The sequence below is a fragment of the Callithrix jacchus genome, chromosome 20 (assembly GCF_049354715.1).
Source record: "Callithrix jacchus isolate 240 chromosome 20, calJac240_pri, whole genome shotgun sequence".
NCBI lineage: Eukaryota > Metazoa > Chordata > Mammalia > Primates > Cebidae > Callithrix > Callithrix jacchus.
The window spans coordinates 10196672-10207797 of NC_133521.1; the positions used below are offsets into that span (position 1 = coordinate 10196672).

Sequence of the window (11126 nt, forward strand, 5' to 3'; positions counted from 1 at the left end):
GCAGTTGGGCCTCCTTGAAGGGGAAAAATCTTCAATAGGAACCAGGCCACTGAGAGATGGGAGAAGGGACAGCTCATACGCAAACCTCACGAGGAGGCTACAGGAATCACCGGACGGCTACTTTATTGGGAAAGCCCCCTGTAACTTTCCATAGAAATAGAGAAGGGAAAAGAGACCCCTCAGATTCAAATGGATGCATGAACTGGCAGCAGTCAGGGCAATGATGACATCACAGAGGGAGGATGGGCCTTAGACAGACATCACCCTTTAGAATCCCTGCAACTTTGAGCAAATTCATGAATCTCACTAAGGGTCAGTTTGCCCCATAGAGTTATGCAATAGCAGGGCCTCTGCATTGGAGAACTCCAGAGGGCACCATTGGGTTATATTTTATGTTTGCCTAACCTTCATTGCAGTGAGTAGGTGCATTCTTTCCACAATGTCCTGAGGTCTAAAGGGGTAGAGTTCTGTGTGTGGCATTTGAGTCCTGAAAAGATGGGAGCCCACAAAACTGGAGAAATACTGCAGGTGAGTGAGGAGCTAAGATCCAGATGCCTCCTGCCCTGTTGTTCATCTCCAAGATAGGAGGCCCCAGATTCCCAGCATCTGAGCCCCTGTGTAAAAGCAAGAGTATCAGTCGATGAATTTCACACATTGCGCCTAGTAACTCCCGAGATGGCCTATCAGATCTCCAGGTATTGGAGGTTCCGCTCAGTAACAGCCTGGCAGTGAAGCAAACCCAGGTTCAAATGCTCTGCCATTTAATAACTAGGTAATCTTGGATGGATTACTTAATCATCTTAAGCCTCATTTACCTCATGATAATTTATTTTGTAGAGTTGCTGCAAGAATCAATGTGAAAATGTACATAAAGTGTTTAGCAAACACTGTAGTGCTCAATAAATGTCAGCTTTGTTGTAACTCTTTGGATTTTCCCTAGGCAAGGTAAAAGCTTTCTTGGAGCCTTTCTCTTAATCAGTCCTGCCTCAAACATCCCTTCTGCTGAAACAAACTGTGATTAATCCGCTGTACACCTAACACTCCACTAAATGGGGCACAGTGCAAAGGTCTGTAATGAGAATCTTTTTTAAAGTAAAGCATATACATCAGTCTCAACACAGGTGAGCATCAGAATTACCTGGAGACGTTTACAAAAATGCAAACAACATTTTGAAAAGTCTAATTCAGTAGGTTAGTTTAAAGCTGTGATATTGTAATAATTTATTTATATAATGTATATTTATTTATAATAAATGTATATTTGCTCTTGGTCTCTATTTTTGGCACAGAGCTCCTAAAGCCGTTGGAATGTCCTAAGTGTTGAGTTTTTGCTAAAGAGGTCACTTTTGGAAAACCTCTAAGGATGGAGGGCTGGTTGCCAGGGGAACGAAACCATGTGATTAGAGGGTTGAAACTTTCACCACCCACCTCCCTAACCTCTAGGGAAGGGCGAGTGGCTGGAGGTTGACTTAATTTGCAACGGGCAATGATTTCATCAATCATGCCTACGTAATGAACCCTCCACAAAAAGATCTTAACAGAAGCACTTCAGAGAGCTTCCAGGTTGCTGACCACATGGAGGTCATGCCTGAGAGGGTGTGAAAGGCCCACACCCCTTTTCCATAGCTTGCCCTACTTACCTCTTCCATCTGACTGTTTCTAACTTGCATCCTTTATATTAAAGTAATAATCTAGTAAATGAACTTTTCCTGAGTTCTGTGAGCCATTCTAGCAAATGGTCAAACCCAATGAGGGAATGGTATGAACCTCTGATTTACACCCATTGGTAACCTGCACAGGTGACAACGTGGACTTTCCATCAGCATTTGAAGTGGGAGGAGTCTTGTGAGATTGAGCCCTTAATTTGTGGGATCTGCTACTAACCCTAGTAAGTGTCAGAATTCAATTGAATCATAGAGAACTCAACTGGTATCCATGGAGAATTGGTGTGGACCCTACACATTTGGGCACAGAAGTGTTCTGTGTGGAGTGTGCAAATAGAAGAAAAGTATGTTCTTCCCTATTCAAAGGCAGAGTTGTTTATCTGTGCTGTTTTGTTTTTAAAGATTCCCTGGGTGATCCTAGTGTGTAGCCAAGATTGAATACTATTGATCTAGAGCAGGAGTTGGCAAACTTTTCATGGAAAAGGCCAGTTAGTAAATATTTCAGGCTTTGCAGGTCACCTACATATTTTGCCACATATTCTTTGTTTGTTTAAAAATGTAAACATAATTCTTAGTTTGCAGGCTGTACAAAAACAGGCCATGCCCAGATTTGGCCCACAGGTTGCATTGCTTGCTGATTCCTGGTCTAGAGACCTTAGCCCTGGAGGTCCGTGATCTAATACATTCTTTGGTTACATCTAGAATCTAATGAACACATTGACCCAACACTCCCTTTGGCTAAGTTGCCAATTCTCCACCATTTATTGGCCTGCCTCGCTCTACACTTCAGCAAGCCAGTGCAGGGCTGCACTGTAGCTAAGAGGAAACCTCCTTCAAGGCTGCACAGCAAGCAGTGTTGGCAGAGCAGCTGGGTTTCCACCAGAAGAGCACAAGTGAGAACCATGCTGGGCTCAAGCATGGATATGCACTGCTGCTGCCAGAGCATCATCATTTACAAGCATTTATTGAGTACCTTTCATCTAATTTTCATCCTCCAGAAGCTATAAATTGCTACACTTGCACACAATAAACTTTTGGCAGTTAGCCTTCTGCATTGGGACACTACCATTTGGGAGGAAAAAGACCTTTCTGGTGGGTAAAGATAGGACCTCCAGTTACTGCATTTGTTTTAATACAGCTTACTCTATAGGGCCATTGATGGAGAACCATTGCGTAACCTTTTGTGGCAAGCTTCTGACTTTTTTCTCAATGCACAGGTAGAATGTAAAGAGACATCCTCATCAAAGCTAAGGCACTTGCCCCAGCCTAGGAACTTAACTCTTCCACAGTCTACATGTGGCTCTTTAGATGTCATGCCATAGGTCTCCAGAGGCTTCTCAGGTCCTGCCCTGCTGAAGAAGAAGTCAAGGGAAGCAGCTGTTGAGTAACTTTCTTTTGGATCTTGGGTGCTGAAGATCAGTTCCTTCCATTTTTTTGGTGTTTGGATATTTCACTCCATCTGCAAGCTTTACCTCATTTCTAGTGTATTGTCCTTTGGAGAAGTGGAGTTTCAGATAACAGCAACTCCACTTGAAGCCCAGATTAAATATGGGAGACCTATTTTCTGCATCATAAGATGGAGAAATTTTTATTATACCAGTACTCTTAGGAAGTGAACTGTTCAGAAAAATGATTTGGATTGAAGAGGGCACAAAGATAGGCAGAAGAGTTGGTTGTAAAACAAGGGGGAGAATTAATTGTTTTCTCCACTGAATGAGGGAGGAAGAAAATAAAAGGAAAGAGGCTGGATATATCCAGCAAGATAGAGGAGTGGATGCTCTCCATGCATTCTTTCTCTCACCTAATCCAGTTCTTTCATGTTACAAAATTCACAAAATGGCCTTGTGTGCATGAATTTTGGTGGAAACAGTGAAGAAACTGAGCTTCATGCTGACATTGATATAGGGTGGGGCAGCTCTAGGGTAGCTTATGTGAATGAGAAATGGAGAAAGAGGGAAAATCATAAGGAGTTAACCCCAAAAACTTGGCCAAGTGCAGTGGCTCGCACCTGCAATCCCAGCAGTTTTGGAGGCTGAGGTGGGTGAATCACCTGAGGTCAGGAGTTCAAGACCACTCTGGCCAACATGGTAAAACCCTCATCTCTACTAAAATAAAAAGATTAGCTGGACACAGTGATGGATGCCTGTATCCCAGCTACTAGGGAGGCTGGGGGAGGAGAATTGCTTAGACCCAAGAAGCAGAGGTTGCAGTGAGTCAAGATCATGCCACTGCACTCCAGCCTGGACGACAGAGTGAGACTCTGTCTCAAAAAACAAACAAACAAAACCTCCCTCAAACTATGGAGAGAGCTCCAAACTTTCCCAAGATTGTGCAGTTAGCTATTGTTTACAGTTAACTAAATCTTGATCTGATGTTTATCTCTTATTTTCATTTTTAATTTAATAAATGCTTCATGTGACTTCTGAGTTATAGCTAGCTGTCCTAGATCACATTTTAGTGCCAGAGTATCAAATGGTAGATTTATTCTCTTTTTTAAAAAAAAGAAAATCAATAACCAGTTTGCAATGCCTTTGATAGAAATTCAATGACTAACATAAGGTTTTACTTTATCAAGAAGCTGGGATATTGTCAATAGCTATCCAAGTAACTGATTCAAAATCCAATTGTGAAAACATTCACCGGGCACTCTCTGCATGCAAAGCAGTGAGAAGGTGCTGGGAAGATTAAGAGAAATCAGATCCAGTCTCCCTCCTCAGGAGACATGGCACAACATAGCACGATCATGGGACCAGAGCAGTGATTCCGACATGCATTTTAGAGACAAACATGGTGGAGGCCATGTGACTTAATCAGCAGGATGGAACTAAAATAGGGCTGCCTAGGATTATACAAATTATGCTGGCACTGCCGGAGATTTCCAAACTACAGACTACCAATGTCATGGCAGGTGGGGGATAAGGGGAGGCTGAATCCCTTCTGTGCACCATTCCAGGACTTTCAGCCTGAAATAAGCCAGTAATGTAGGCAGAATGGCCAGGAAGGGTTTATGAAGGGTGTACCATATGCCCAAGATCAAAATCACCTCTTGAGGAATCCCTCCCAAATGTTTCAGAGTCATCTTTCAAAAGGCTTTTAGAAAAGCCTTTTGTTTTTCTAAAGATATGTTATTTCAAGAGGCTGATGTCTGAGTGGCCTGGAAGACAACCTGGGAATTGTCTGGAGAGGAGGCAGTGGACCTCTAGCTGTGATGAGACATAGGAATAAGGAGTGGTGAGCTAAGTGTGTATGCAATACGCAAAATGGAGAGAACAGTAAGTGAAATGCGAATAAGAAGGTGTTTGCCCAAAAGCAAATTTAATTCTCTTCTACTCCTACTGGAGAGAAGAACAAGGGGTTTAGGGGGAACACAGCAATGCAGCATCCACAGACACATAGTATATGCTCAATAATCAATATTTGTTAAAATAATATACACATATAAAAATAAGGTCTAGAAACATCACTTGAGAAGCACAGGATGTAATTCACTCTTCCGAGCCAAATTTTATTTATGGGATCACTTTAAAAGGCAGCGGCAGTCGTGCTACTCAGACCGTTTCCACTGGGAGAGAAGTTCTGAGGACTCTGAAAACTTACAGGAAGAAGCAGGCAAGACCAGAGATTGTGATAAGTAAAGCGATTGACTTGGGAGCTGTGTGGGGGGAAGAGGATGTCTCAACTTAACCAAGGTTCAGAGATAATAGAAGCTTTTCACCAAATGAAAGGTGACTGAGTGACCTACTGTCATTGATTTCAGGAAAAGCTCTCAGACAGAACAGGTAGACTCAGACAGCACTCTCAGGTGAAGACCTCAAGGGAATTCAGCTAGTAGAGGCAGCCCCAAAACGCCACAGGAATCTGGCTCATATCTGGGAAACCTGAACAAGAAAGGATTTATAGATCTCAAAATTATACAAAGAGAAATTTACCAATAAACACAGGAAAATATAACATTCCCAGAAATATCAGCTACCAACAAATACATTTTCAGGTGTGCTTCAGGATTAAGGTTTATAAAAGTGTGTTAAGAAATAGAAATATTGTTGATATGTGTTCCTGGAAAAAAAAAAAGAGCAAGGGTGAGAGAATTGCAACTCCAATTCTTTTTTTTTTTTTTTTTAATGTATGAGAAAACTGAAATCCAGAATGATAGTGGCTCACTCAAGGTCTCACATCTACTGAGTAGCAAGTCTTTGTTCATAGCTGCATATAATATATCACCACCTGACATATTGTATATCCTTCTATTTGAGTATTCTTTCCATTAAAATGGGACTTTATTTGTTCACTGTGGTATTCTCAGAAGCTAGAACCATGACTGGCACTGAGGAGATACTCAGTAAGCATGTGCTAAATGAGACACTGATTTAAATCTTCAGACTCATGTTCTAATGCCCTTTAGATTACACCATCCTGTTCTCTAAGTATAGGGGAACGTGTAGCACTCAAACCAGCAAGTATTTATCAAATACACATCACATGCCTGGTACTGTGCTTGGTGGGAAGATGTATTAGTGAGGACTCTTTCAGAAGCAAAATGCAAAAACCCAACAGAAACTAGCTTAAACCTAGAAAGATGGAAGGGGAATTCATTGGTTTATATGACTGAAAAGTTCTAGCATAATACTTTTAGAAATTGCTTCAACTAGCGCACAAGCTGGGTTATCTGGGTTCTCTTTATTACTCAAGGCTCTGCCTTTCTTTGCATTGGCTTCACTCTTGGTCATGATTTCCTTAGACAATAACCCTGATGTTTCAGGAAAGAAAATTCCTCTGTCCGAACAATGCAAGCAAAACTCTAGGTAGGTTTCTTCTTGGTCCAGTTTGGATCATGTACCCATTTGCAAATGAGTCACACTTATGCAGTAATTTGCTTAACCAGAGTGGATCCAGTGTCCACCTATGGAACCAGAGATGAAGCCAGCCCCTTTAAAACTACATTGGCTGGACTAAGTGTGATTCTCTAAAAGAAAATTGCAATACCCCATCCAAAAGAGAAGATTCGCTGTAAAGATGAAGAGCATACACATCCTCCAGCCCCCTTCAGGGGCTGGGAGTCAAAGCATTTAGATGAGCCTCTAAGCCTCAGAAAGTTAATACTTTGTTGGGGCAAAACACAAGTCAATTTATAAGTAACATAAAATAGAATTTCATTAAGATCATTTCTGAGCTCCTATTTAACATGGGCACATCACACTGTGTAAAACTGTATCAATAATTCTAAAGGTTCAACATCTTTTTAATATACAATGCTGTGCTCTGTACGCAGACACCTCTACACCACCTGTGAATGATATTATACACCTGCTCCTTCTAAGTTATCAATATGGCACTGCCAAGCAGCCAAGAGTTCAGGTTTGGCCTTACTTTGAGTAGTGTTCTTGCAATTGATGGCCATTCTACTGTTTTGTTTTGTTTTTTTTTTTTTTTTGCTTTTAAAAAATAAAAATAAAGAAAAAGAAAAAAGATAGCACACGAAATTATTATGTAACTATATAATAATAGTTCTCTTGAATTTCAGGAAGCTCAAACATGGGGACCACTAGGTGAAGGAAAATTAGCAAGTCTCTCTCCTCAGTTAAATGTTCTCTGGACCACATTTGACTGGGCATTCAAATGTAAAGGAAGACAATTAAAGAACAGGTACTGGACTCTGGAAATGCAGTTTTTTTAGCTTTCGTAATAAGTCTGCCTGTTGCACATATTTCTTTCAAATATCTTTTGGGACTCGGTTGTCTATGAATGTGGAGACCTGCCTATCTGTGCATCAGGGCATGAGAGCTATCTAGATCTGTGCTGATTAAACTTTTGTTCACTATGTTTGTTATATTTTCCTAACTCCTCTCCTATCACTTAGCATTTCTCCTTAACTCCCCTTTTTACTTAAGTACACTTATTTACTTGTTTATTGTTTATTTATTTTTCTCAGACAGAGTCTTGCTCTGTCGCCAGGTTGGAGTGCAGCACCACGATCTCGGCTCACTGCCACCTCCGCCTCCTGGGTTCAAGCGATTCGTCTGCCTCAGCCTCCCAAGTAGCTGGAACTACAGGCACATGCGATCATGCCTGGCTAATTTTAGTAGAAATGGGTTTCACCATGTTGGCTAGGCTGGTCTCGAACTCCTGACCTTGTGATCCGCCTGCCTCAGCCTCCCAAAGTGCTAGGATTACAGGCACAAGCCACCACAACTGGCCAAATACATTTATTTTTAAAGGAAGATCTCTGTCACAAACATAAATGGGACTGGGATCTCTGCCATAAATAGAAAGTATCTGAAAAATAAAACAATGTTATTAAATTCCAGCTAGATACTGCTGCCAAGCCTCTAAACCCAAGGCCTGTTCTCTCTTTATTAAGAAAAAATGACTAGCAAGTATCAGAGAGTTAGTAAAGACATATTAGCACCAAACTTGCACTTTTTCCGTTGCTTACAGATAAGAATTGAAGTGAGAAGCAGTGACTTCCTTACTATAAGACATTGTTTAATCCCTTGTTCATGTGCTACCTACAGAGATCCCAGACCACCACTCATGATGCCAGGCTGGAGGAAGTATCAGGCTAGAGGAATTCAGGACAGATGAGTCAGGAAAGAGGTATTGTTGAAGACTTCCTGGAAGCAATGACACTTGAGCTTGTCCTCACCAGGGTGGAGTGGTTTTGACTGTCTGCTGTGGGAAATGCCACTTGGTAAGGCTGCAGGCAGGAACGGGCACACAGTTAGGTCCGCCTGAAGGACGGGTGGCGCCTAGTCCTGTTGCAGTGTCCTCAGGACCAGGGTATTCATGCAGGGTAGCGGGGAAGAGCAGGGAGCCTCTATTCCATTGGCTCTTCAATTTTTTATTTGAATCAGTTGCTTCTGACTCCAGTTAACATTCCTTTTTATTTTTGCTCAGCACAGATCTCCGTCACTAATGGTACTGTTCTCACCTAGGACCCAATGCAGAGCTCACATCCCACCTTCCTCTCCCATGGCAAAGCACTGACAAACCCCTGCCAAAGATGAAGCTCAGCTGCAAAGCAGTGTGGAGCTGGACCCAGGATAGATTCACCCGGAGCTCACCACCGCAGGGAATGCTGCACTTTGACCAGGCAGAATGTATCCTCCATGCCCACAGAGCATGTGCCTGGGGTTGAATCTCACTGTATCTCACCCCAGTTCCTCATGATGGGCCCCAAACCTCTTCTTTTATAGTAATAAAGAAAACACACTTTACAAAAAGGCAGTTTATCTATGAACATATTGGCTAGGATAACACACTTAGAGCTAAATGTGTCGCTGAAAATGGACTCATTTTATATCTCCGCATACTGTAGATGTTTAAAAAAAGGTACATGCACAGAAACTATGGGAACTGAACTGGTATATGAGCCAATTACCCTGGACTCTGCTGTAATCTGACTTTTGTGTAGCACATTTTCTTTCTCTAACGTTTTTCTTAAAGGAGGGTAGAGAGTGGAGGCAAAGGAGACAAACTAACAGCAGAGCATTTTATTTAGACAAAAGGAAATGTATTCAGCCTATCTTAAATTATTTTTCATCAGCATGATGTTTTGTAATTTAAAAGTATTTTGCTTGATAATATATAATTGAATGTTGTATGCAATTAGTCATGTCATCACAGCTCTTTAAAGATTTCTCTCAATATCTAATAATTTCTTCTAGTTTCTTTCATCTTCAAAATACATCTGGAATTTTTACTTATTTTTATCTCTACTGCCATAAGCCTAGTCCGAGTCAATGTCCTCTCTCATTAGAAAACTGTGGAAACCTCCTCCTTGGTCTCCTGCTTTGCATTCTTGTCCTTAAATAATCTATTCTTCAAATAGCAACCAAAGGACTCTTCTAATCCTATCACTCTCACTCTTAAATCTCTCAAAGGCTCCCCATTGACCTCAAGTTGGAGCCCAATTTCCTTCTGGAACCCTATGAGTTCCCCATCCAGCTTCATCTCTCACCACACACCCTTCCTTGCTCATACTCTGCTGATCTTGAGCTCTGGCCTGGAGGCAAGCCTTCTGATGTAGAGGTTAGAAATCCCGACACCCCACCTGATCAGCTATATGATCTTGGATGAGTTACTTAATCATGCCACTTGCCTCATTGACAAGACAGGAGCAACAATGATCCTTACCTCTGAAATTCATTTTGGGATTATATGGGTTAAAATAACTTGAACAGGTTTGCACTAGCCACAGGCTGGAGGGCATTTTAAGATTTTGTTCTCTCCGGGAAAGGGACCTTCTTTCCCCATCTCCTTTGGACCTTGGATAGATTCACCAGGAGCTCAACATGGCAGTGAACGCTGCACTTTGACAAGACAAAATGCATCCCAAGTGCCTGCAGAGAACATGCCTGTGATGAGTCTCACTGTCAGAACACACCAGTGCAAACCCTACTTACCCATCAAATCCTATCTGTTATGGGTTTAATTGTGGTCCTCCAAAGTTTGTACACTGAAGCCCAAACCCCCAGTACTTTATAATAAAACTGTATTTAAAACCAAGGTTTTCAAAAGGTGATTAAGTTAAAATGAAGCCACTGGGGTGGTCCCTTATTCAATCTTACTGCTGTTTGTCTAAGAAAAGGAAAATTGGACATACAAAGAGACACCAGGGATGCACACCCACACAGAATAGCCCATGTGAATACAGAGTGAGAAGACAGATATCTGCAAACCAAGGAGAGAGTCCTCAGCATTGTCGGGGGGATGCTGACAGCTTGTTCTTGGACTTTTAGCCCCTACAAATGTGAGAAAATAAATTTCTAAATTTCTGTTGTTTAAGGCATCCAGCCTGTCATATTTTGTTATGGCAACCCTAGCAAACTAACACAGATTTGCAGAATCTGAACTTACGAAGCCTCCAAAATTGTGTGAGCCAATTCCTTAAAGTATCTATTATCTAGCTAGTTATATTTATCTATCTATCTATCTATCTATCTATCTATCTATCTATCTATCTATCTATCATCTATCTGTCTGCCTATATATCTATCATCTATCTGTCTGTCTGTCTGTCTGTCTATCTATCTATCTGTCATCTATCTAATCTTGTTGGTTCTGTTTCTCTGGCAAACACTAACAAATATACTGTCCTAAGAGGAATTTCCTTAGGAGGGTGCTCTTGCCTGAACATGGAAATGGATTCTCCTGTTTTAAAACAGGAGAATCCTAGAGATGTTTGCATGTCTCTTCCCAGCACCTGCAGGAACAAATGGTTGCATTTGTGATTATGTGTTCACCATCAATCCAGCCATCACACAGTGATGTCCTAGAGTAAATGGCCATGTCTGTTGTTTACTGCCACACCCCAAGGACCTATCATGGTTAATTAGTGTTGGATGAATAGACATGGAAGATCCCATGAAGTCATGAGTTCATATTATCTGTTTGCTCTTATAACTCACAAGAAAATTAAAAGAACACATCTTTTTGTAGAGCTGATTGATACATTCACCAATA

At 41.4% G+C, this 11126-nt stretch overlaps 1 long non-coding RNA gene across 2 annotated transcripts; it reads left to right on the forward strand.

Annotated features, from left to right (window-relative positions):
* The first annotated feature begins 308 nt into the window (after positions 1-308).
* Positions 309-8887, forward strand: LOC118149739 (uncharacterized). Of its 2 annotated transcripts, none has more exons than XR_008478150.2 (5): positions 309-528; positions 941-1121; positions 7186-7307; positions 7594-8258; positions 8597-8887. It is a non-coding gene; the product is annotated as an uncharacterized LOC118149739 (long non-coding RNA). The 2 variants fall into 2 exon arrangements; XR_004737409.3 differs by having other exon boundaries at positions 7594-8352; positions 8597-8830.
* The last annotated feature ends 2239 nt before the right edge of the window (positions 8888-11126 follow it).